Raw genomic sequence first — 23,206 nt, 5'->3', positions numbered from 1 at the left:
TTTTCGCTGTTGTTCTTGCTTGCTTACCTTGTCTGTGCACAGATCCAGCCGTTAATGCTGCCTTTCCTTGTCTAATGCGTCGAATGGGCTGGCATTATGTAAATATTGGGGTCATACATATTAATGATCCCGACTGTTACCTAACAATCGGTGTTGAGATCCGAGTGTTTTCCGGAAGTCTTTTAAACAAATGAGATTTACATAAGAAGGAGGAAGCAATGGGGTTTGAAACTCACTATATGTCTTTTCCATGTACTGAACTCTTGTTATTCAACTATGCCGAGGTAAATTCAAATTCTGATTCTAGGGCACCTTTAAAGTAGTTCCAGGCAGGTCTTGACTGCATAGGTTGTTTGCACATGACGTCACAGCAGCAGCACGAATGAGTCTGGAGGGCAGAAAGGGATGTTTCTATATAGGAATCCTATCAAAAACTCAAAATTTGCATGTTTTGCGTCGTTTATGGTTGCTCAAATCGATAAAATCGAGAACCCAGAAGGTGTTTATATCGTTTACATAACTTGTACCGTTTTTTATAACTTATTTCGTTTTTTAATTTTAAAAGTTGTCGGTTTTATAGCGTTTTGCGTCTGCTGATACTTAACGTAAATTAATATGGACACTTGCTTACCTTTTTGACTTGGTTAAATATTCACATTCTTCATGCTATCGTTTAAAGGGAGGAGAAGATAATGTTGATCTGTTTACCATCTGGTTACCATGAGAACAGTGTCACGCGCTGCTGCTTCAGCCATCGTATGGTAGAAATGTCCAAATAAAATAAATGTGTTCAGCAAGCTGACAGAAGTCGATCCATTTATATGTTGGAAGAGTGTAAATGTAACTAGTTTAAAAGTTGTTTTTGTAAATATTCACTTTCCCATATGACCACGGAGGAGAATCGGAGGGTCACGTTCAGGACACAGACACGCTGTATTTTTGTATTTATTTCAACCAATGACAACCAAATTAAACCCATAGAAGCTCGTGAACAGTTTTGAAGTGGCTGTGTGCAAGTTATAATCATTAACAAGCCGAGTAATCATACTCTAAAACATAATGTTAATTATTACACAAAAACCAAATACAAAACTCAACAAAGTATGTGATTATTTTGAGTGAAAGGCAGTGGGTTTATTTGGTGACATTATTACATTTGCTAGTCGTCTTCCCTCACCTTCTCAACCAAGGCGAAAATGTATTACTGTCCATTTTTCCTTGAACGATATCGTGAGTTCATATTACAATTCCCGATTCAGCATAAATGACCTACAATGGTGACATTTTTCACAATCACGACTATAATTATACTAAAAATAAAAAAATAAAAAATACTATAATTCAGCGGAAAAGTCGCTCCTCTTCATAGCATAAGGATCGCGTCCAACATATGTTGTGATTTTCTGTTTACTGTATACCTTTCTAAACGAGCAAAGAAATGACTTTTCCCCATCTTTTCCATTCTAATTTTCACTGCTTGCCCTCCACCGGAATTTCGCGCGTCACCAGAACCACGTGATTGCAAACAACCTATTACAGTTCCACTACGCCAAATGATTTCAGTTATTTCAAAAAGTCCTTACAGCCTACAACAGCAAAAAAAACAAAACCCACAAAAACACTGACCAAGCAAATAAATATAGTAGGGCTGGGCAAGTTAACGCGTTTTTATCGCGTTAACGCATTAATTAATTAACGCCGACAATTAGTTTATCGCGCGTTAACGTACTTTTTATTTTGAAAGTCCGTTGCTCACTGCGTTTGAATACACATAGATAGACTGTAATAATACAACCGAATACAACGCAAACCATGGGTCACAGGAGGGGCGGGATGTTTATCAGTAGGCTACTGGCTGCTTGGGATGAGCGTCATCACGCGTCTCAACCAATGAAAGCATTTGTTGTGTGCCTAAGAGAGCTACAGCGCGAAAAAGAAAATATCTGGTGCGGACAGAAAAATGGAAAAAGGTACCCACTGCTTATCAGTTAATAAAAGAATCACATTGCTAAGTGTTTTTGAACGTTTTGATTTCGTTTGGTTTAATAATTAACATTACATTTGCAAGTCTGACTCTCACTGCGCTCGTGAATTAGCAGAACTTGACGGGGACATTCAAATGCTTAACAAACGCTTCATGTGACCAACAATTCTGTACATGTTTATTAAAGCATTCTGTGTGGAGATACACAAATGAGCCCAAAATATGAATGCAGCACGTTTATATCTTAAACGGTTTCCTCTCATGTCATCTCAAGAAAACGTTTAATGCACTTGACTGATATTAAAGATACCAAATTCTATTTACAAATAAAGCACATGCAGAAAAACGGATGACACCAAAATATAAACTTTAATATAAATTTTCTTCATAACAGTTTTATAAAGGTAGGAAATTGCTTAGTGTGGTTTTCATTTGTTAAAATAAATATAAAAATACAGAGTGTTTGTGTCCGTTTGTCCGCTGAATTTGACCCATAATCTCTTATTCTCCTCATCTGTGATCATGGAAAAGGGGAATTACAATGACAACAGTTGTAGGCCTACTCAATTTGCTCGTTTAAGCATCATTTAAACGTTTCCAACAAATAAATGAATCGACTTTTCTCAGTGTGTTAATTACATAGATTTATTTGGATATTCATACGATGATATTCATACGATGGCTGAAGCAGCAGTGAGCGCCCAGCGTGCGACACGGTAAACAGATCAACACTGTAAACGAAATTCTACAAAACTTCAGTGAAAAAATAATAAATAAATAAATAAAATGATCATGCGATGCGATAAAATAGCTTCTATTCCCTGCAAACGATACCATTAAAAATGTTAACGTTCCACTTAATGGCAGAAACAAAACAAAAGGTAAGCAAGAATCCGTATTAATTTCAGTACGAGTAATAGAGGGCGACCCTGTCAAAATGGTGCCGCCGCTGCGGCATGCAACGAGGTGTGACGTCGGTTCGTATTCTCTATTGCACAGCAGTACTTTGAAAGAATAAAATTACGCAATACACTACTCTTGATTTCATTATTGAATTTTGCGCATGCTGCGATTAATCGCGATTAATCAGAAAAATCATGCGATTAATCACGATTAAAATATTTAATCGTTGCCCAGCACTAAAATATAGTAAACAATAATATAAAAACGACAAATTATTTCCATGTTTTTGCCACAAAATTACATTTTATAATGTACGGAAAACTTACAGGTTCGATATCAGTAGATGCTGCTGCCTTGAGCCATATTACATACAAGAGTGTTTTAAGGACAAAAACCTGACAATTTTCTTGAAATACAACATCTGAACAATGTCTTGAGGTGTGGTAACTGTAGTATAAGCAGAATAATCAACTCTGGTCCATTGAATTATTAGAAAATAATGTGCTATTGCCACATTACCACCTTGGGTGTGCATTATTTTCATCATCATATTTATTTAATCATTTTTAAAATAGTGATTATAATGTGCACACATGGCACATAACATCAAATAGCATTTTTAATGTTTTCTTAAAAGTTTTTCAGTCAACCTACGTGAACATGAAACAACATGAAAGAGTACATTTATAACTACATGTATTTTAAATGATTTTTCCTTTACTCTTTGTCCCATGTCATTGGCCCACCAGCAAATAATGTACATGAACATGCACAAAGTCACTGAGCAAGAAAGGACAAACAAGGTCCCTGCATGTCACATTTTGATGACTACGCAAACTATCTTCGTTACATTAAAAATCAGCCCTCTTGTTTGCCTGCACAGTTTTTCCTGTACTTTCACCTTCTTCCTTTTGTTTGTGCAATCATGAAACGGATCAATGGGCTGTATACGCAATTACTGAATGCCACCGGTGGGACATGAACCAAAAGACTCCTACAGTAGCCATGGGAATTAGTAGGACAACTGGAGTGAATGGAGACAGTAACCTCCCTGTCTCCCTGTAAAAATTCATCTTATCTAAATGATCACTTCATCACCATTTTTTCCGCCCACAACTGAAAAACTGGCATGCTAATGTATTTCACTTATGTTCTCATTAGTCACCATAATTTTCTGTCCAGCAAAACATGCTAGTCTAAAGGTAATGGGAATTATTTCTCAGAAAGGAAGCCTTGTGTAGCAATAAACACGTCTCTAAATGCCAAACTAAACACACAAATCTGTGTTGAAAACGCAGCCTCTGAACACATTATTCATTTTGAATTTATAGAAGTTTACTCTACACTGCATTAAACTTGGTAAGCTTTTTTCCCCCCTTCAAGAACATTTCCCATTAAGGCGCTGGTCTGGGGATGTGTTGTGATTTATATGTCCGTAGCTGTTCAAGTAATTACAGCAGCCTCCTCATTAAATTATACAGTCTACATTCACATTCATAACCTACAGAGAAGCAATCTCTGGAAGAAAGTTTGCTCATGTGTTTCACACCAGAGGCATCTCTGAATCTGCATTGACCCTCGCTTCCAAACACCTTTCGGTCTCTTAATGGCCATTTGCACTCTCACAGTAGCATCATATAAACAACGACGATTTAATTAGTGGGATTTATCTATTTCTTTTGCTTTGTTTTAATGAGCACTCAAAGAATTTGCTTTTGTCTGCTGGGGTACGGTCTTTCTTTGCTAGCCTCTCGCCTCCTTTTAGTTCTAAAACAGTGGTAATCTAATTAGTAATTAGTGTAATACAAGCACTTTTATTATCATTTACCACAGAAAATGGTGGCAGTTTATGGCCGATTCCTGAAATGTCACTAGTCTTTCACACTCTGAGCACTTGAGAGTGAATACATGTACTGTAGCCCCACGGTCTGAGGAAAAATGGTTCCTGAGAGACAGGGATTGGCACACAGTCTTTATGGCCCATTGATGTCCTCATGTTTGATGTCCTGGAGTGAACATTTATTCCATCTATAGAATTCTAGAGGCCACTGACCCATTTTTCTAGACCACTCCTACTTATCCAGACATGTTTTAAAAAACAGAACATGTAAATGCATGTTTTTTTTACCCCCACTCTGCTATAAAGGCTTAAAAACTGTTTACATGTGAACAAAATGTATTATCTATTTACTATAACTATTTAAGACCCCTTGTGGTGTGTTGTTTGTATGTCTATGTGGTGTTTTTAAGGCAAACCATGTGCAAATTCATCAGTCAATGCCACTGCTGAGTATTTCCTCCTTTAAAACCACAGCTTACCAAAGATGGTCTCAAAAACATGGTTTGAAATCGCCCCTGTTCTCTACATTACAAACACGTTGTAACAAATCCCATCAACATGTGGGGCGGGCTTTAGCATATAATTAACTGCGATGTATATTACGATGTTATGGTGAACTGTACAGTGTGTCTTTCTCCACTGATGTTCTGAGTAGTTCAAAGTGTTTAAAAAGATGTTGATTTTTAGAAATCAGCAGTCTGACTCTGAGATGGCCAACGGGAACATAGTTTGTGTAACATCATCAACACATTATTAGCTGTTTGTTAACGTAGTCAAGCCAAAGGCTGATCATATCAATCACCGTTAGGTGTCTGTTGTAGAGAGCAATACATAAAACACATTACCATTCTGATACATCGACTTGTGGATGAGCCTGTATAATATTTCATGATGCAATACAACTTTATTGACTGCCAAGGGGCAACTGATGTTACATCATGCTAGTGAGTACATATTTATAACGATGCCTATAGATAAATGTGGAATTGTATTCACTGGAAGATCAACTAATGCAGTGCAGGTGATGCCCCAAAGAACATTTAATGGTTACTTTATTCATGGCCTGAAAATTAGTATGAACAATAATGTCTTTTAAACTGTTACATAATAGTTATTATTAATATTAAAGGGTTAGTTCACCCTAAAATGAAAACAATGTCATTAATTACTCGTTCTACACCCGTAAGACCTTCGTTCATCTTCAGAACACAAATTAAGATATTGTTGATGAAATCCGATGGCTCAGTGAGGCCTCTGTTGAGAGCAAAGCCACTGAAACTCTCAAGGTCCATAAAGCTACTAAAAACATTTTGAAACAGTTCATATGAGTTCAGTGGTTCTATCTTAAAATTATAAAGCGACAAAAATAATTTTGTGCGCCAAAAAAACAAAATAACTTTTTAACGATATCTAGTGATGGGCCGATTTCAAAACACTGCTTCATGAAGCTTCTGATTTATGAATCTTTTGTTTTGAATCAGTGATTCAGATGTCCTATCGAACGGCTAAACTGTTGAAATCACATGAATTTGGCGCTCCAATTCACTGATTTGATTTGTAAAGCTCTGAAGCAATTTTGAAATCGGCCCATCACTATATTGTCGTTATTTTGTTTTTTTGGCACACAAAAAGTATTTCTTGTCACTTTATAATATTAAGATAGAACCACTGAACTCATATGAACTGTTTCAAATATGTTTTTAGTACCTTTATGGACCTTGAGAGTTTGAATGGCTTTGCTCTCAATAGAGGCCTCACTGAGCCATCAGATTTCATCAACAATATCTTAATTTGTGTTCTGAAGATGAACAAAGGTCTTACGGGTGTGGAACGACATGAGGGTGAGTAATTAATGACATTATTTTCATTTTTGGCTGAACTAACCCTTTAACCAAAGTTGTAGATGAAAATTGTGTGAAATGAATCAATTTACATTCTTTGTGTAGTTAGCTTAGCACACTGTTAGCCAATTAGCCTGATAGCTTTGTCTGTACTCTGTTTTCATCATGTAATGATGTTAAAGTACATTTAAATTGGTGGTTCATTGCGATTTCACTTTTTTAACTTTTTTAGTTAGTGTGTAATGTTGCTGTTTGAGCATAAAAAGTTCAAAGCAAAGGGAGATATTTTCTTTTAAAGAATTCTCTGTTTAAGGACTACAACAAATGGCTGGTAGGGACTACAACGAGCTTCTTCCCGGGTTGGTGACATCACAAACCCTAACATTTACATAAACCCTGCCCCTGAGAACACAAAACAAAGGGGTGAGGCCAAGTGCAATAGCATGTCATAAAAGCAAGATGACAACGTAAGTTATAACCGTAATTAACCTAAACTATAGCTGTTCTACTGTATCTTCATGCAGCATATATTCTCTGGCTCTGTAGGATCTTACAACAGTTCCCACATGAGCGATTTATAAATTATCATGACAGAATATGCTAATCAATGACTTTAAGATAGTTAACTCCACATCAGCTACATAAATTCATCAACTAACCGTTCAGAAGTGTCCCGTTGCATTCTACATGTTGTCACTTCTTGAAACTCCGCCCTCTTCATAGGAGCAGCAGCTTATTTGCATTTAAAGGGACACACACAAAAACGAGAATTTTTGCTCACCCTCAAAAATTTACAAATTTAACATGCTATAAAAAATTATCTGTAGGGTATTTTGAGCTAAAACTTCCCATACACACTCTGGGGACATCAGATACTTATTTAACATCTTGTAAAAGTGGCATTATATGACCCCTTTAATAGGTATTAGAAAAGACTACCAAGTTGGTGCACTGGTAGATCTATGAATGGGAGAAACCGCAACGCGCAATATGGTGGCTCCAGGGCAGCTCTAGTAATGCAAGTCCCAACTTCTAAATAAAAGACACAATCGCCAACTGGTCAAGTCATCACACCACTGCCGTTAAAAGCTCCAGTTCCCATAGTAACCCTAGATTAGCACTTATGACTGCACCTGAACATTGCCGGGACCAGCCTGAAATATATGCTTTCGGACATTACATGTCAGATTTATTGTTGATTTGAAATATGATATTTAAATGTGAGTGTGGCCAGCAGTTTTTGAGATTTCAGTGCTGCCCCATTCAGATAGAGTTGGTCCTGTCGAAATAGTTACCTGGAGGCGTTGCAAATACATGTATAGGTGGTGAGTGGACTGACATTCCTTGACAGGGACACGTTTTTTTTTTTTTTTTTTTTGATGCAGACAGCACTCTGCAGGGGACTAACTCTTCACAACAGTGTAACCAACAATGCCGTAAGTCTTCGTGACTTTAATACTCATTATACTGTATGTGAGGTGGCTCAGGAAGGGCACATCAGGGATTCTGGCGTATTTCTTGGCTGTGGTACTGTTTGGATGCAGTTCTTGGCAGAAATGGATAGGAATGAGATTCAAAGGGAAAGAAACAATGCTGCATCTATAGCAAATTGTGAGGACGATCTTTGGATATTAAATGATACAGAATATAAGCCTTTACCTTTTCCAGAACCTGATTAGAAAGGTTAGAGCTATAGGTAGTTAGTGGGATTGTGAGGCTTGTTCTTGTTTGAGAGAGATACAGGAGGTTTTCTACAGCAGTGGGGCCTTTTGGTCCAGTGAGGACTGGCACAGCAAGTGTAAGTAAGTTCAGCACAAGGATTTCTGCTGCGTACACCATCTGATCCTGGGGCTTTGTGGATTCCAGCTGCTTTATGGATAACACATCTGAAGGTTTGAAGAGAGCTTACAAGCTTTGTGTTATTTCAGTTACCTGCCATGCTAATTGCCATTAACGTTACTGGTTCATTTAACTGTATGCCGCTTCATTAAAAAAGCATCTGCTAAAACATAAATGCAAACTGCATTTACTGGGGGGTCTCAGTTTAATGTGATTAACAAGGTAAGATGTGTCAACATGTTTGCTCTTTTTGGATCAACATTCCTATAAAAACCTTTTTTTTTTTCTTTTTTTTTTTTTTTAATGTTTATGCTTATGCTTAGAACTGCAGTTAGGAGCTTGAATAGCTTATCATTCTTATCAGCCAATAATTTTCTTCTTAGTTCAGGTCAGGGTTACTGCACATTTGAAAAAAATCTAATATAAGACTTTTTTTAAGACCTTTTCAAGACCTAAAGCCTAAAAGCATATATTTTCGATCAGATTTAAGATCTTGTCTTAAAATGTAATGCCTAGCAGAAAAAAAAATCAATATTTAAGACGTTTTAATGGGCTTAAATCAGATTTTTAATTTAAATCAGAGATTTTAATTTCGGACTTTTTAATACCCCATGCACAGGAACCCTGCATGTGACATTTAGGGTTATGAAAAGGGTTAGGACAATTATTGGTTGCTAGTAATGTTGAAAAGTCCAAAATGTGCAAAAAAGGATGCTGACTGGGTAAATCAAGTAGTGCGGTTGGGCGAAAGAGTCTGAATGTTTCCGTGTCAGAAGGTGGGTCATGGCCACCATAGCAGGTGTCGAGAATTGAGTTCACTGGTCAGAAAGAAAACATCTTCAGTCTCTTGAGTGTTACATGCCATCTTTTGCTTCAATGCAAAATCATGGCAGCCATTTTATTCACCTTTAAATATTTAAGTTTCTGTTTTTATCTCCTTTTTAGTCATGCGTGAACAATAACCCAGGCTTTATTTTTGGGGCAACATAATTACATTTCACTCACAGAAATATCAGAAAGATGTATTTCAAGCAGGAAAAAAAATGCTTTACTCTTGTCTTGGTGTGTAAACACTGACCATCAGAATAGTATTGTATTATGATCTACTGAATCAAGGACAAGATGCTTTTGTTACACAAGTTTAACCCTCTGTTTACAGTAATGTCTTGTCACTAAGTGTGTTTATTTTGGTAGATCTGCTACATGATGAAGTTATGTTTTAATAAATGAGCACATTTTTAACAGTACATAATCACATATTGGTGACAGTTCTGTTATAACTAGCTGCTTTTACATTGACACCTAGTAATACTTTACAATAAGGTCTCATTTGTTAACATTAGATAATGCATTAGTAAAACATGAACTTACTATGAGCAGTATATTTTTTTACCGCATTTATTAATCTTTGCTAATGTTATTTAATAAAAATACAGTTGTTCACTTAGTTCACAACGCATTAAATATATAGTTCAGTCACAAAACTCTAGATGGCGCTGACTGATTAATGGTTCTTAATGAAATCTGCCATCACTTTGCCAAACCCTCTGAGAGTTGTCCTGACTGAACTAATGTTAACATTAGCTACGAGACTTGCTACTGCCAATACATACACGACACGATGCTGTGAGCAAGTAAGACAGCATACATGATTTAACCATAGCAGTTCTATACAGGTGGAGCTGGGGAAGGTGGAGGGTTTCTGAAAGCGAGCTGCAACTGCTACAGCAAATGTTGACTCAGTATTTAAAAGCTGAGCTCATTAACGTCTCGGTTACAAAGGTAACCCTCGTTCCCTGAAGGAGGGAACGGAGACGTACGTCGGACAGACCGACGAATAGGAATCTCGCTAGAGAGGCCAATCTACTTCGAGTGTAACTAAAACGAGCCAATGCACATTGGCATGCAATCATATGCATCAGCTGCTCGCCTCGCAGCGCGGGTATATAATGAGCAGCAGGTGCGTTGCATCTTCAGGTTTTCGCTGAGGAGCCGAACCGGATAGGCGGCAGCATCAGCGGGGTACAGCGACTGTGGCGACGGGACGTACGTCTCCGTTCCCTCCTTCAGGGAACGAGGGTTACCTTTGTAACCGAGACGTTCCCATTCAGTTGGTCACGTTCGACGTACGTCGGACAGACCGACGAATAGGAATCCCTACTAAAGCGCCACAGGAGCTGCCCCCTTCCAGCGCTCTGCTGTAAGCCACCTGAACCCCCTTGCCTGAGGATGGTGGGACAGGGCTAACACAGAGAGAGTCGATCACTGCTGTTCCCCAAGACCCATTCAGTGAGACTATTGAATAACGCTGGGAAAGCGTACCCTTCGCTGGGAAAGGAACGCTGCGGAAGCCACATCCTTCCCCGAAGGAGTTATGTGGAGAAGTACATATGGACTAACCCTGTAGGGCTGTGCTATATATGGAAGAGCTGGGGTGACTCCAACACGATGAAGGGTAGGTTCTCCCAGAGGGAAAGACACAGGCATCGTTTAGGAGCAACCGTGGAACCAACCATATGGGATCCCCGTAGGGTCACACATATGGAACCCAGCCTAAACCCGGTTCTCAAGGATACAACGGAGTATAGGCCTGGTGCCAGACGCTCCGCCACGTCGGCTGCCGAAGGGATATCGGAGGACTCGACAGGGTCTGCCTTGTAGGGACTCTCTGGAGAAAAGAAGCGCATGTAGCGCAGCAAGCCGACACTAAGCCGGGGCCTCTCCGTGCCTCTGACCTGTGGCGAGAACACGGGAGGAGACCGGCTTGACACGAAGGCTATAGTATCTAGCGAACGTGTTAGGTGTCGCCCAGCCCGCAGCTCTACAAATGTCTGTCAGCGAGGCGCCACGAGCCAGCGCCCAGGAGGATGCGACACCTCTCGTGGAGTGAGCATGCAACCTGAGTGGGCAGGGCATCCACTATCCAGTGGGCCATCCTCTGCTTGGAGACAGCCTTTCCCTTCTGCTGGCCTCCATAACAGACAAGAGCTGGTCGGAGGTCCTGAGGCTTTAGGTTCTGTCTATGTACAGTCGCAAAGCGCGGACTGGACAGAGTAAAGCCAGGGCTGGGTCTGCCTCCTCCGAGGGCAGCGCTTGCAGGCTCACCACTTGGTCCCTGAAGGGAGTGGTAGGAACCTTGGGCACATAGCCAGGCCGGGGTCTTAGTACCACGTGGCTCTCACCCGGCCCGAACTCCAGGCACGATTCGTCGACCGAAAATGACTGCAGGTCCCCTACCCTCTTGATGGAGGCCAATGCCACCAGCAGCAAAGTCTTCATAGACAGAATCTTTAAGTCTGCTGACAGCAAAGGCTCAAAGGGAGCAATCTGAAGTGCTCTCAGCACCAGAGTGAGGTCCCAAGAGGGTATGGAGGGGGGACGAGGAGGATTTAACCGTCTCGCCCCCCTAAGGAACCTGATGACCAGGTCGTGCTGACCAACAGATTTGCCATCTAAGTGGTCGTGGTAAGCGGATATAGCAGCAGTATGGACTTTGAGGGTGGAGGGGGGACAGCCTACGCTCCAACCCTACTGCAAGAAGGAAAGCACGACTCTGATCGAGCATCTTCGGGGGTCTTCCCGGCGAGAAGAGCACCACTCGACGAACAGGTTCCACTTTGAGGCGTAAGCACGTCTCGTAGACAGTGCACATGCCGAAGTGATGGTGTTAAGTACCTCAGGGGGTAAGTCACCTAGAACCTCCGCATCCCGTCCAAGGGACCAGACATGGAGTTTCCAGAGGTCTGGACGCGGGTGCCACAGAGTGCCCCGTCTCTGAGAAAGAAGGTCTTTCCTCAGAGGGATGGGCCAGGGAGGGGCTGTCGCGAGGAGTGAGAGTTCTGGGAACCAGGTCCGGTTGGGCCAGTAAGGCGCAACTAACAAGACCTGCTCCTCGTCCTCCCTGACTTAGCACAGGTCTGTGCAAGTAGGCTCACTGGGGGAAACGCATATTTGCGCAGGCCCCGGGGCCAGCTGTGAGCCAGTGCATCTGTCCCGAGTGTCCCCTCGGTCAGAGAGTAAAACAACTGGCAGTGGGAGGTTTCTGGTGAGGCAAACAGGTCTACCTGAGCCTCTCCGAATTCTCTCCAGATCAGCTGAACCACCTGGGGGGTGGAGTTGCCACTCTCCTGGCAGCGCAGCTCGTGATAGCTCGTCGGCCACACGGTTGAGCACACCGGGAACATGAATGGCGCGAAGCGACCTCAGATGCTTCCGACTCCACAGGAGGAGATGGCGGGCGAGTTGCGACATGCGACGGGAGCGTAGACCACCTTGACGGTTGATGTACGCAACGGTCGCAGTGTACCAGTACATGCTCGCCCCGAAGCAGGCCTTTCAGGCGGCTCAGAGCAAGGCGTACTGCCAGCAACTCGAGGCAATTGATGTGCCAATGCAGATGGGGTCCCGTCCAAACCCCTGAGACTGCATGCCCGTTGTACGTGGCACCCCAGCCAGTGGCAGAAGCATCTGTGAAAACCACAGCATGCCGGGACACTTGTTCTAGGGGCACTCCTGCCCGGAGAAACAAAGGGTCCGACCACAGACTGAAGGTTTGGCGGCACTCCTGAGTGATTGGCACCCGGAACGTGCCGCGCTGCCACGCCCATCTCGGAACTCGGCCGTGAAGCCAGTGCTGAAGCGGTGTCATATGAAGCAGACCGAGCAGTGTTACAGCTGCTGCAGCCGCCATATGCCCCAGGAGCCTCTGAAAGAACTTCAGTGGGACTGCTGTCCTGCCGTTGAACGTATTCAGGCAGTTCAACACTGACCGAGCACGTTCCTCTGTGAGGCGTGCTATCTGTTCGACCGAATCCAACTCCATACCGAGAAAAGAGGTCCTCTGCACTGGGGCGAGTTCGCTCTTTTCCCAGTTGACCCGAAGCCCCAACTGACTGAGGTGACGGAGCACCAAGTCCCTGTGTTCGCACAACTGATCCCGAGACTGTGCTAGAATGAGCCAGTCATCTAGATAGTTGAAAATGCGAACACCCTGTTCTCTCATGGGAACAAGGGCTCCCTCCACGACTTTCGTGAAGACGCGGGGAGACAGGGCCAGCCCGAAGGGTAGGACTCTGTACTGATATGCTCGACCTTCGAACGCGAATCTCAGGAATGACCTGTGTCACGGAAGAATCGAAACATGGAAGTACGCATCCTTCAGGTCGATCGCTGCAAACCAATCTCGGGGACGGATGCACTCGAAAATGCGTTTCTGCGTGAGCATTTTGAATGGTAGCTTGTGGAGGCTCCGATTCAAAACTCGCAGGTCCAAGATCGGTCGTAACCCGCCACTTTTCTTGGGTACAATGAAGTAGGGGCTGTAGAACCCCGACCTCAAATCGGCTGGAGGGACCGGCTCTATCGCGTCCTTCGCCAGTAGGACTGCGATCACCGCACGCAGGACAGGGGCATCGGCATCTTTCACTGTAGTGAAGAGGACGTCCCTGAACTTGGGGGGAAGCCGGGCGAACTGAATCGCAAAGCCGACCCTGATGGTCCAAAAGGAGCCAGCGAGACGGACTGGGGAGCGCTAACCCGGCTCGCAGAGACCGTACAAGCGGGACCAAAGGGACCACCGGTGTACCCGCAGCAGGGCAGCGAGGTGGAACACAGGGACGCGGCTCGGGGGGCTCTCTTTGTGAGGCGGCCCCGAAGCGGCGTCACAGTGTGCTAGGCAACACTTACCTGGCTCCATGGATGGACAGAGGGAGCAGTCGAGGCTTTGGCTGCCCGCTGCTCGCTGCTGTCCGCTGGCGACAGAAGAGGGGGATGAGAGTGGTGAGGTTTTTCTCCTCCCACTGCTCTTCAAACCCTCTTCGGACCTGGAAATGGAGGAACTGCTCTTTTAAATTTGGGTACCGCTGCCTCTTCGGTCAGTGGCGGATCAGAAACAAACCCAATAAAAGGATTTACCACCCGGCCCTCCTCCAGGGGTGGAAGAGCAGCCCCAGCCATCTCTGGGTCGCCCGTCTCAGGGGTGATTCTCACCAACCACTTAAACAGCTGCAGAGATGGGAGGCGTCATCTCCCCGCAATGGATACAGCAGAGCCTGCTGGGCCGGAGTTTCTTGCAGGGGACGACACCCTTGGCGACGAGCAGACTGAGGGGCGGCCCAAGAGGAACTCAATGGTTTGTCATGGGAAGCTCCCCGATCCGCTACTAACTGAGGAGAACCGCTGGGCTCAGTCCTCGACAGCGTCACCGAAAAGGCCACCTCGTAAGATGGGAGCATTGAGAAAGCATTTAGCTTGACAACCTCTCACACCTCACAAGGTAAGCCAGGGGGCACTTCTGGACCACGGAGGTGGACATCTTCTGGCTGAGGGCCTGCGCCGTGACTTTGATCACGGTTAGTCATCAAGCGCAGCTCAACCCCAGCACAGAACTACCATCATGCAAAAAGAGTGCCTTGGCCTCACATGCAGGGTGGGTGTGGTCTGTGTACAGCCACCCCATCCAAGAGGGTAGTGAGAGAGGAAAAACAGTACCCCCATACTGCCAAGTTTTCCATGCACATCTGGAAGACCCAGGAAAGCATGGCTGTAAACTCCGAATCTGAGTCAGCATAAGCACACACCATTACAGTGGGCAGCGTCACCCTCATTTCCAGAGCATAACAGCACTCTCTCCGATGCTGCAATCGACGTCTGTCCCTCAGCTGGAGCTCTGAATGAAATGCTAGGTTCCCCTATGAAAAGGACCAGCAATCCAATCCAGAAACTGCACAGCTTGCAATGCGCTAGAGAGGGAGGGGCCCTAGGGGGTTGGTTCCCCGAAGGAACCCCTCAACCTCATGTCACCCAAGCCATATCAGCAAAGTAGACCTCTTCTGGTGCACCAGAGAGGGCGCTACAATGGAGATTATGCAAGGGAACCGTGCATCTAGAGCGCCGAGCGAGCGCTGGGTTGCCGTGACAACCCGCGCTGCAGCCCGGCAGCTCGACGGCACACGCTGTGTGTATTTGCTCTCGGTGATCTCCACGGTCTCCCAGAGTGTCGGGCAGACCCGCGGCTGTGCTTTTACACACAAGCGGCAGCTGGCCAACAACAGAGGGGACTCAAGCTTCCCGGAGAAAGAAGAGTCACGACCGGCGTGTCGACGTGATCATGTTCTCATATGAAAACATGAACACCCACGAACATCATTTCAGCACGCGCCCAGACATGCGAAACGGTGATCGTGGCCGTCAGTGAGGACAGGAACGATCGCATCCAGAAACACAAGTAGGATGTCGTCTTTAAAAAGACGCAAATCTACTTGTGTAAGCTCTTTCAGGGACTTTACTCTTTTAGAAGTGCTGAAGCACGCAGGGGAACGGCCACCGCAACACAGACAGGGATGTGTGCAGCCTGTCGTGTGCTTTCTCTCTCTTTGAAGGCGCTCACTCTTACCAGCCGTAAAAACGGCTTTTCAGCGCTCAAAAGCGCACCGTACCGGCCGTGAGAACAGCCTTCTGACGCTGTCAAACAGCTATTTGCTCAAAAACAGCAAACGAAACAAAAACAGAAAAAGAGAGGACTTCGACCCCGCTGCTGTGCTGTTCGCCCGCACTCGGAAAAAAAGAGAAGTTCAACCAAAAAGCTTGACTCGTCTTCTAGCAGACACTCGCTTGCAGAGAACAGGAACAACACCGTTCAGCTCCGAAGCGAAAAGCTGAAGATGCAACGCACCTGCTGCTCATTATATACCCGCGCTGCGAGGCGAGCAGCTGATGCATATGATTGCATGCCAATGTGCATTGGCTCGTTTTAGTTACACTCGAAGTAGATTGGCCTCTCTAGCGGGATTCCTATTCGTCGGTCTGTCCGACGTACATCGAACGTGACCGACTGAATGGGAACTACTGTTACAGCAGGAACCAGTCAGCTGTGTCCTATAGAGAATGATGTGATTTGCAAGCAGATTGAGTAAAGGACATATCAGCCTGTGCCATCTAGAGTTTCATGACAGAACTTTTTATTTAACATTAACTAAGATTAATAAATGCTGTAAAAAGTGTTGTTCAGTGGTTAGTTCATGCTAACTAATGTATCATTTTGATTGATTATGGATGTACTGTTTAAATGAACACTAAGTAATCTGATTTATGTATGGATGCACTAGCCATCGTCTTAACTGTATTCGCAATTATGGATGAAACAATGCGAGGACAGCCACTGGCAAACTTTGCAGGTCATGTGGTAGATGTTGGCTTTAAGGATGATGACTCGCATGACAACTTACTAGAAACATTTTCCTCTTTATTACTGGAAGCAATCCCCTCAAGCAATTTATCATTCTCGAAGCTGACATTGACATATTTGTCCAGTTTATTCCAATTGACGTGGTTATATGAGAGGTTTTTTTTTTCAGACTTGGCTAATAATCTTATTATAAGTGTCCATGTAAACGCAGTTACTAAAAAAGAACCTTTTAAGCCCCATTAGCGATAAATCCTTGGCTAATGCTGCACATGTGCTTAGTTTGAGCGATTACCTGAAAAAATATGAGCATAGGCATTGACTAAAAACCCCACTCATAATATACTGTATATCCAGAATCGTATTAGTACAGGTGCCACATATTACATATTTGTAATAGCTTGCCAGAGCTTTATCCTTGGTCTAATGGTTCATAGTCACACAGTTTGAATACAGAGGAATTACGACATATGGTGTTTAGATTTTGATAACCATTCAGGAAGATCTCGGTTCCCTTATCACAAAGGTGTTTGTAAATTATGAAGCATGAATGTGTAAAGGTTAGTTTGCTAGCTTGGAACATTCTGTCATCCCTAAATGTATAAATCCCTGGTGAAAAGGACTCAGCAAACAGTTTGTGCTAATGTAAAAATATATGCCATCATAAGATACAAAAACGACTGTTAACAGAAAACGGCATCGCTACCTATTGTTGTATAGTTTCTACAGGGATGTTTTGGCTTAATGACACCATTATTATTTAGATAACTATACTTGACTTTGTTTTTTGATGAAACTTACATAGGTCATGCATTTCTTTCACAGGTATATAAGGGAATGCACTTGATATATGTTAGATCTGGCATATTTAGGCACAAATTAACCCCAAAGAAGCTTGCAGGTGGGAATATGCACCATTTCTTATTTACAAAGACACTCACCATCTGTGTTTTCCCCCTGATTTTAAGTTAGACCATTAAAAGTACCAATCTGCTGTTAGTACAATACAATCCCATCATGTTTCAGTGAGCTACAGTATGCCTAGCTTGGAAAGCCTCAGCACTTTGATATTCTCACCATTTACAGGTTAAGGGTTTACTTCCGTTTTAAAATATAGCTCCATTTAAAGAGAATAAGACCAGCTCAAACGGGTAGTAGCTTTCATTCAGCTTCAAATTGAAAAGCCAATTATTCTCAAAGACAGCGTCAAGGCCAAACCCAGAAGCAGGCAGACAGGCATTTAGATGACACGCATAACTGTGTGGGGTAACCTCAATTAACAGGCCTTCTCGTGCCCTCAGCTTCCTCTCACTCAGGCTTAAGACACCCAATTTTCTGTCAGTAATTAGTCAAATTACAAGAGCGGAGGGGATTTTTTTTCATTTCCCACCACAGAACGAATGTTTGATTAGTTCAGATCAGCAGGAAGGGTCAACGTGTCGAGTCAGTGTTCACGGGGAATGTTATTCACAGAATTAATCTCCGTGGCTGTGGGTGTAATTGGGTCATCGAGGCGCGGAAAATGCGAACGGTGATCATTGTAATCGGTTGTGAGATGAATGTGCATGGCATCATTAACTCAATGGGGAGGCAAAGCAGTCTTATTCTCACCTAGAGAGAAAGCCAAGCATTCGGCTAGCATGCCACTGCTCTGGTTTAAAAATCTCTTTCTCTCTGTGTCTAGTGACTCATCATGGCATACAGAAGAACCAGTCATGAATAGAACAGGCCAGGATACTATTGCTGTGGCTTTGTGTCCCCTCATATTGGCAAAGGATGTGAGGAAAGGAGACTGCTCGACTCTATTTACGGTCATGTTCTGCCCAAACCGCTGTGTGTATGTGTGAGCTGGTGCATGCATGTATGTAAGGTTTGATAAAAACATCTTAGATGAATAACAGTGCTGTTTTTATACTCCTTAAAGGTGAAATAATTTCTCTACCACTCGTGGCACCAAGGGAAATTGCAAAAATAACGATAGGCTATATTCGGAACAGCATGCTATCATGTTATTTTGCCGTGTTTACAGTATGTATAATGTGCAATCTACGCAAATTTTCACTATGCATAGTATACTTAGATAACCTACTAATTTGCAGTTTCCCACAGAGCACACTACAGGGAAAACTTTATCCCACAATGCAATGAATTTAACTTGACCATGTGTTTCCAGTAGACAAATGAACCAGAATTCATTTGAGATATGAGATATTTTACTTTTAAGACATTTTTTTCTAATTAGTTAAGATAATCAGAATAGAAAAAACGAAAAAAAGCTATGAGTGCGTAATATGTCAGGTTTTTTTATATTGCAGATTATTATTTTTGTTTATTGTAAGGTTTGATGTACTGTAGGATATCGGTGTCAGAGATCGGCCAGGCTCCATCACCACCCAATCACAGAGGTCACAATTACCAGAGTACTAATCACCCGCACCTGATCGTCATCACCTCATCATCACTCACCATAGCACTTTGTCTGATCTCAACATCAAGACGAACTCACTTACTTGATCTACTTACTGCCATGCTCCATTGTTCCTGCAGCTCTCCCGATCCTCTGTGTCCCCAGCGTCTTCTCATCCCGGACTAGACTGGGTAAACCCAGCCTGATCTGCCGGCGATTTGATTTTGCCCAGCAACTCAGTCTGGAAACCCGTACATTCATTTCTACTGCTTCTGTTACACTTTTACGGGAACCAATCACAGACTGGCTTTATCCACCTTGCTCGCTATTGGCGGGTATTACACGATGACGATAGAGAAGTGACGGCAAGCAGGACCGCCAATTCCTTTTAACCTCTCGACGATGCTGAATGACTTCTTTAGTTTAGCAAACAAATCGCTCAAGTGGGTGTAAATACCACTCACTTTCATGTTGTTGTTTTTTGCACAACCTGCAAAAATCGCTCGATGCCATTGCTGCTTCTGCAAACTGCTGATCAATGCTACAAACCAATACAAACTAAACCTGTCTGGAGTTTTCGCGTCGCTCTGCAAAGTACGTCACCCGGATCGTTGATCTGATTGGTTGAAGGACTATCCAATTGCGTGAATAATGCTCGTTGATCACGCCTCTTGTGCAGTAGAAAATACATACAGGCTCCCCAGACCAATGTTGCATTTTAAATTGAGCTTGGTCTGGTGATCGCCAGACAAATCCTGGACTCCATCCCACTCCAATATACTCACCGAAGTGTGTGCTCGACTGCTCAGGTCCACGAATTCCTCCAACCATCTACAAAACAAAGAACTGTCAGTATTCTCATTCAGTATTACCATCCTGCTTATACTACTGTATATTACTCACCTGCTTGTTTACAATCCCTGCTACGATCAATAAAGCCTCATATTCATTTCTGCGTTGTTGTGAGTCTGTTACAGAACACAATCAGCAGATATTTGATATTTAATTGTTTCATTTCCCTTGCTGTCATCTAAAGCTCACTCAGCTTTTTAAAGAAACACTGTTAAATGAAATATTTAATATCCTTTTTCATACCGTACGTTATAACAGCCTGGTCTCGTTGTCAATACGTAGGTATTGAAATGTAACAATATGCATGTACTGACAACATTTAAACTGAACATTTTTACATATTTTACTTTATTTAATAAATTAGAAATGATACATTAGTGCTGTCAATATGGAAATTTATGATTTAGTGCTGTCAATATCCTTTTGTTAAGGATAACAAAGTTAAAAACATTCCACTTCGGTCCTTGATATCAACACAGTGTGATAAAGTGTTCCAAAGTGACAGAATCTGGCAATTATGTAGGGGAGACGGGGTATGGTTGTAACATGGGGAGAGTTGTAACACCACCAATTCCACCAATCAGGGATAAGCTAAGAGTCATATGATCATTTCATGTTTACCCACTTCCTCCCAGATCCTGTATGAATGGTTGTCAAGGTTGGAGAAAGGCACATGCAGATTTTATAAAGGAAAAGGGGGGAAAAAAGAAAAAAGATTTTGAGCTAAGAAAGTAATTTTTTTTGACAAATTTTAGAACTCAAACTTTGCAGATAGAATAATTTAACTTGTATTAGATTAAAGTGTAGTTTCTCAAGCAAAATGTGATACATTTTTAACCTTCTAAATTCAAACCATTATTCTAATACGGGTTTAAAAAGTGTTAAAACCGCAAATGTTGAAAAAGGAAAGAGAGTAAACTGACAATGTTTTAAAGGACAGGACAGTCAGATCAGTTGGGAAGAAAATGTTGAAAGTCTGTGGTAATGTTTCTGAGACCTCAGACAATGAAAACATTTTTTCTTTTTCTTTTTTCTGTTGTTTGTATGGAACCATTTGGCAAATAAAAGCCAAATGAAGTGTGGGTAAAATGTGTCTTATGCAGTCTCTGTCCCACCAAGCCTGAACTCTAGGGTTAAAATCATTAATTTGTTACTATTGAGACTCTGACAATATTCACACATAAACACACAAACTCACACACACTGACAGTGTATTCTTTACACAGATACAATGGAGTCGAGTGTTCAGTAAACAAATATCGTCAAGGAAGTTTGTACACACTACAGAGTCAAACAGAAACTGGATTTGAGTTATGGTCGGTCAGTCACAGAGAGAGAGACATTATTTTAGATTGTTCTTACCCCATCATGTGTTTACAACCTACCCAGGTAGTAGGGTAAATTACTAGGCTAACAAAGGCACGCAATTTCTTTGACATTCAGTGAGTTACAGATCCTGAAGCAAAAAGTGTTACAACCATACCCTACTATGTGCAAATGCACATGTCAACACCATTGCTGAGTATTTTCTCTTTAAAACTGCAGTGAAAAAATCCCTCCCTTTTAAAAAATCGCAAGTGTCTGTGATGTCACAAACTACCTTGTATCCAATCACGTCAACGTGCCAGCAGGCTTTAGCATATCATTAACAGCGAACTAGCTGGTGAGTCTCAAGAGAAGCCAGGTTATCCCGGTATATTTCTCTATGGATATGAAAAATCATGTAGATGTAGCAATATGGCGGGTGTATGCTGTATATTACGGTGTTATGATGAACTATATGCCTTTCTCCACTGACATTCTGAGATGTTCAAAGTGTTTCTAAGGATAATGATTGTTAGAAGGCAGCTGTCTGACTCTGAAATGAAGAAGGGGAACATGGTTTGTGTAACATTAGCAACACGTTATTAGCTGTTTGATAACATAGTCAAGCAAAAGGCTAATCATAGGGGCTATTTGTAAGATTTTTACTTTAAAAAAAGTATTAAAATACCTCAATATGTTTGCAGTTATTTAGGAAACATGCTAAGTTCACCTACTTGTTTCTCAGAAAAACAATGCTACAGCCAGATATTCTATTTTGAAAATGTTCTATTTTGAATGAGTTCCGTGTCGGTATGTCTGTCTTCGTTTTGGTCCGTGTGAAACAAAGTCCCTTTAAGACAAGTCATTTCACTTGGCGGCCATCTTTGAAACGCCTCTCGGGCATCCTGGGCATCATGCAGCTCCTATGAATGGGGAAACATCAAATTCTCCAAAACTGTTCACCAACCTTACGATTAAATTAAATATTTGAAATCACCAATCAAATCAAACAACAACTATCTCATAATTTGTTTTCCAAATGCTCGAATCATGACAAAAACAAACTGTATTTTACAGGCTGGCTCAAGCTAATGCGCATGCACAGACGTAAATGCGCGTCTCCTGTGCCTCATTTCGGAGGCGCGCGTCTGACTGTTTCTATAGAAACCGGTGCTTTTAACGGCCGCTCCAGTGACGCGATGACTTTACCAGTCGGCGATTGGCTCTTATTTAGAAGGCGGGACTTATTCCGCCATATTGCGCGTTTCACTTTCTCCCATTCAAAACTATATGAGTGACACGTCTTGTGTTATTCTATAGTCTTTGGTGTGAAACCACATGCTGCCAGTTTATCCAATAGTATTTCGACATCACAGGTTGCCAGTTGGCGGAAAACACTACGTATTGTAGCCATGGAAACCAGCAAACAAACTGGGTCAGAGAATCGCAGATTCTACCCGACCTAAAAAGCCTTTGCATCTATCTAAAAATCTCTATGTACGACAGCATATTAAAACAGATAAATCAACTCATCAGCTTACAGTGTGTAAGTCTCCTCTGCTTTTATTGTCAATTGTGCTCCCTCTTGCTGCGTGTTCTTGGCCATCTGCGTCTTTGAAAATTTTGAATTTGGACTGCAGTACCTATTTAGACCACTGGGTGTCATTCCTACAAAGAGCCCCTTTAATTATCGTTGTGTCCGACAGAACCGTCACAAGGCCTGTACCAAGTGTGCGACCGCATAGGGCCTCGCGCCAAAGTAAAGTGACAGCTGACTTGATGAAGTAAAGCCAATAGTTAAAGTTCATTTTGTCCTTCGAAATATTATAATACTATAAAACATAGCTAAAAGTGACACTGTGTGTATCGTGAAGCTGTTTTATTCTGCTTGTTAAAAATGTATTTTGCAATAACTTACAATATTGCTCTGACCTGTTACCGTGATTCATGCACATGTCAGTCAGTGTGGCATCGCACGTCAACTGAAATAGACTACGCCTATGACCAACTAAAAATTGCTCTAAAGTCAATGCTGCAAATTTCTTCTTTTTTT

At 42.5% G+C, this 23,206-nt stretch overlaps 1 protein-coding gene across 1 annotated transcript in view; it reads left to right on the top strand.

Annotated features, from left to right (window-relative positions):
- The window catches only part of olfm2a (olfactomedin 2a), a 110,961-nt gene that overhangs the window by 36,457 nt on the left and 51,298 nt on the right, over positions 1–23,206 (top strand). The window lies entirely within an intron of this gene.

This window comes from Chanodichthys erythropterus, chromosome 3 (genome assembly GCF_024489055.1).
Source record: "Chanodichthys erythropterus isolate Z2021 chromosome 3, ASM2448905v1, whole genome shotgun sequence".
NCBI classification, from domain to species: Eukaryota; Metazoa; Chordata; class Actinopteri; order Cypriniformes; family Xenocyprididae; genus Chanodichthys; species Chanodichthys erythropterus.
The sequence above is the reverse complement of the archived record's forward strand: the minus strand, read 5'-3'. Positions and strand labels throughout refer to the sequence as shown.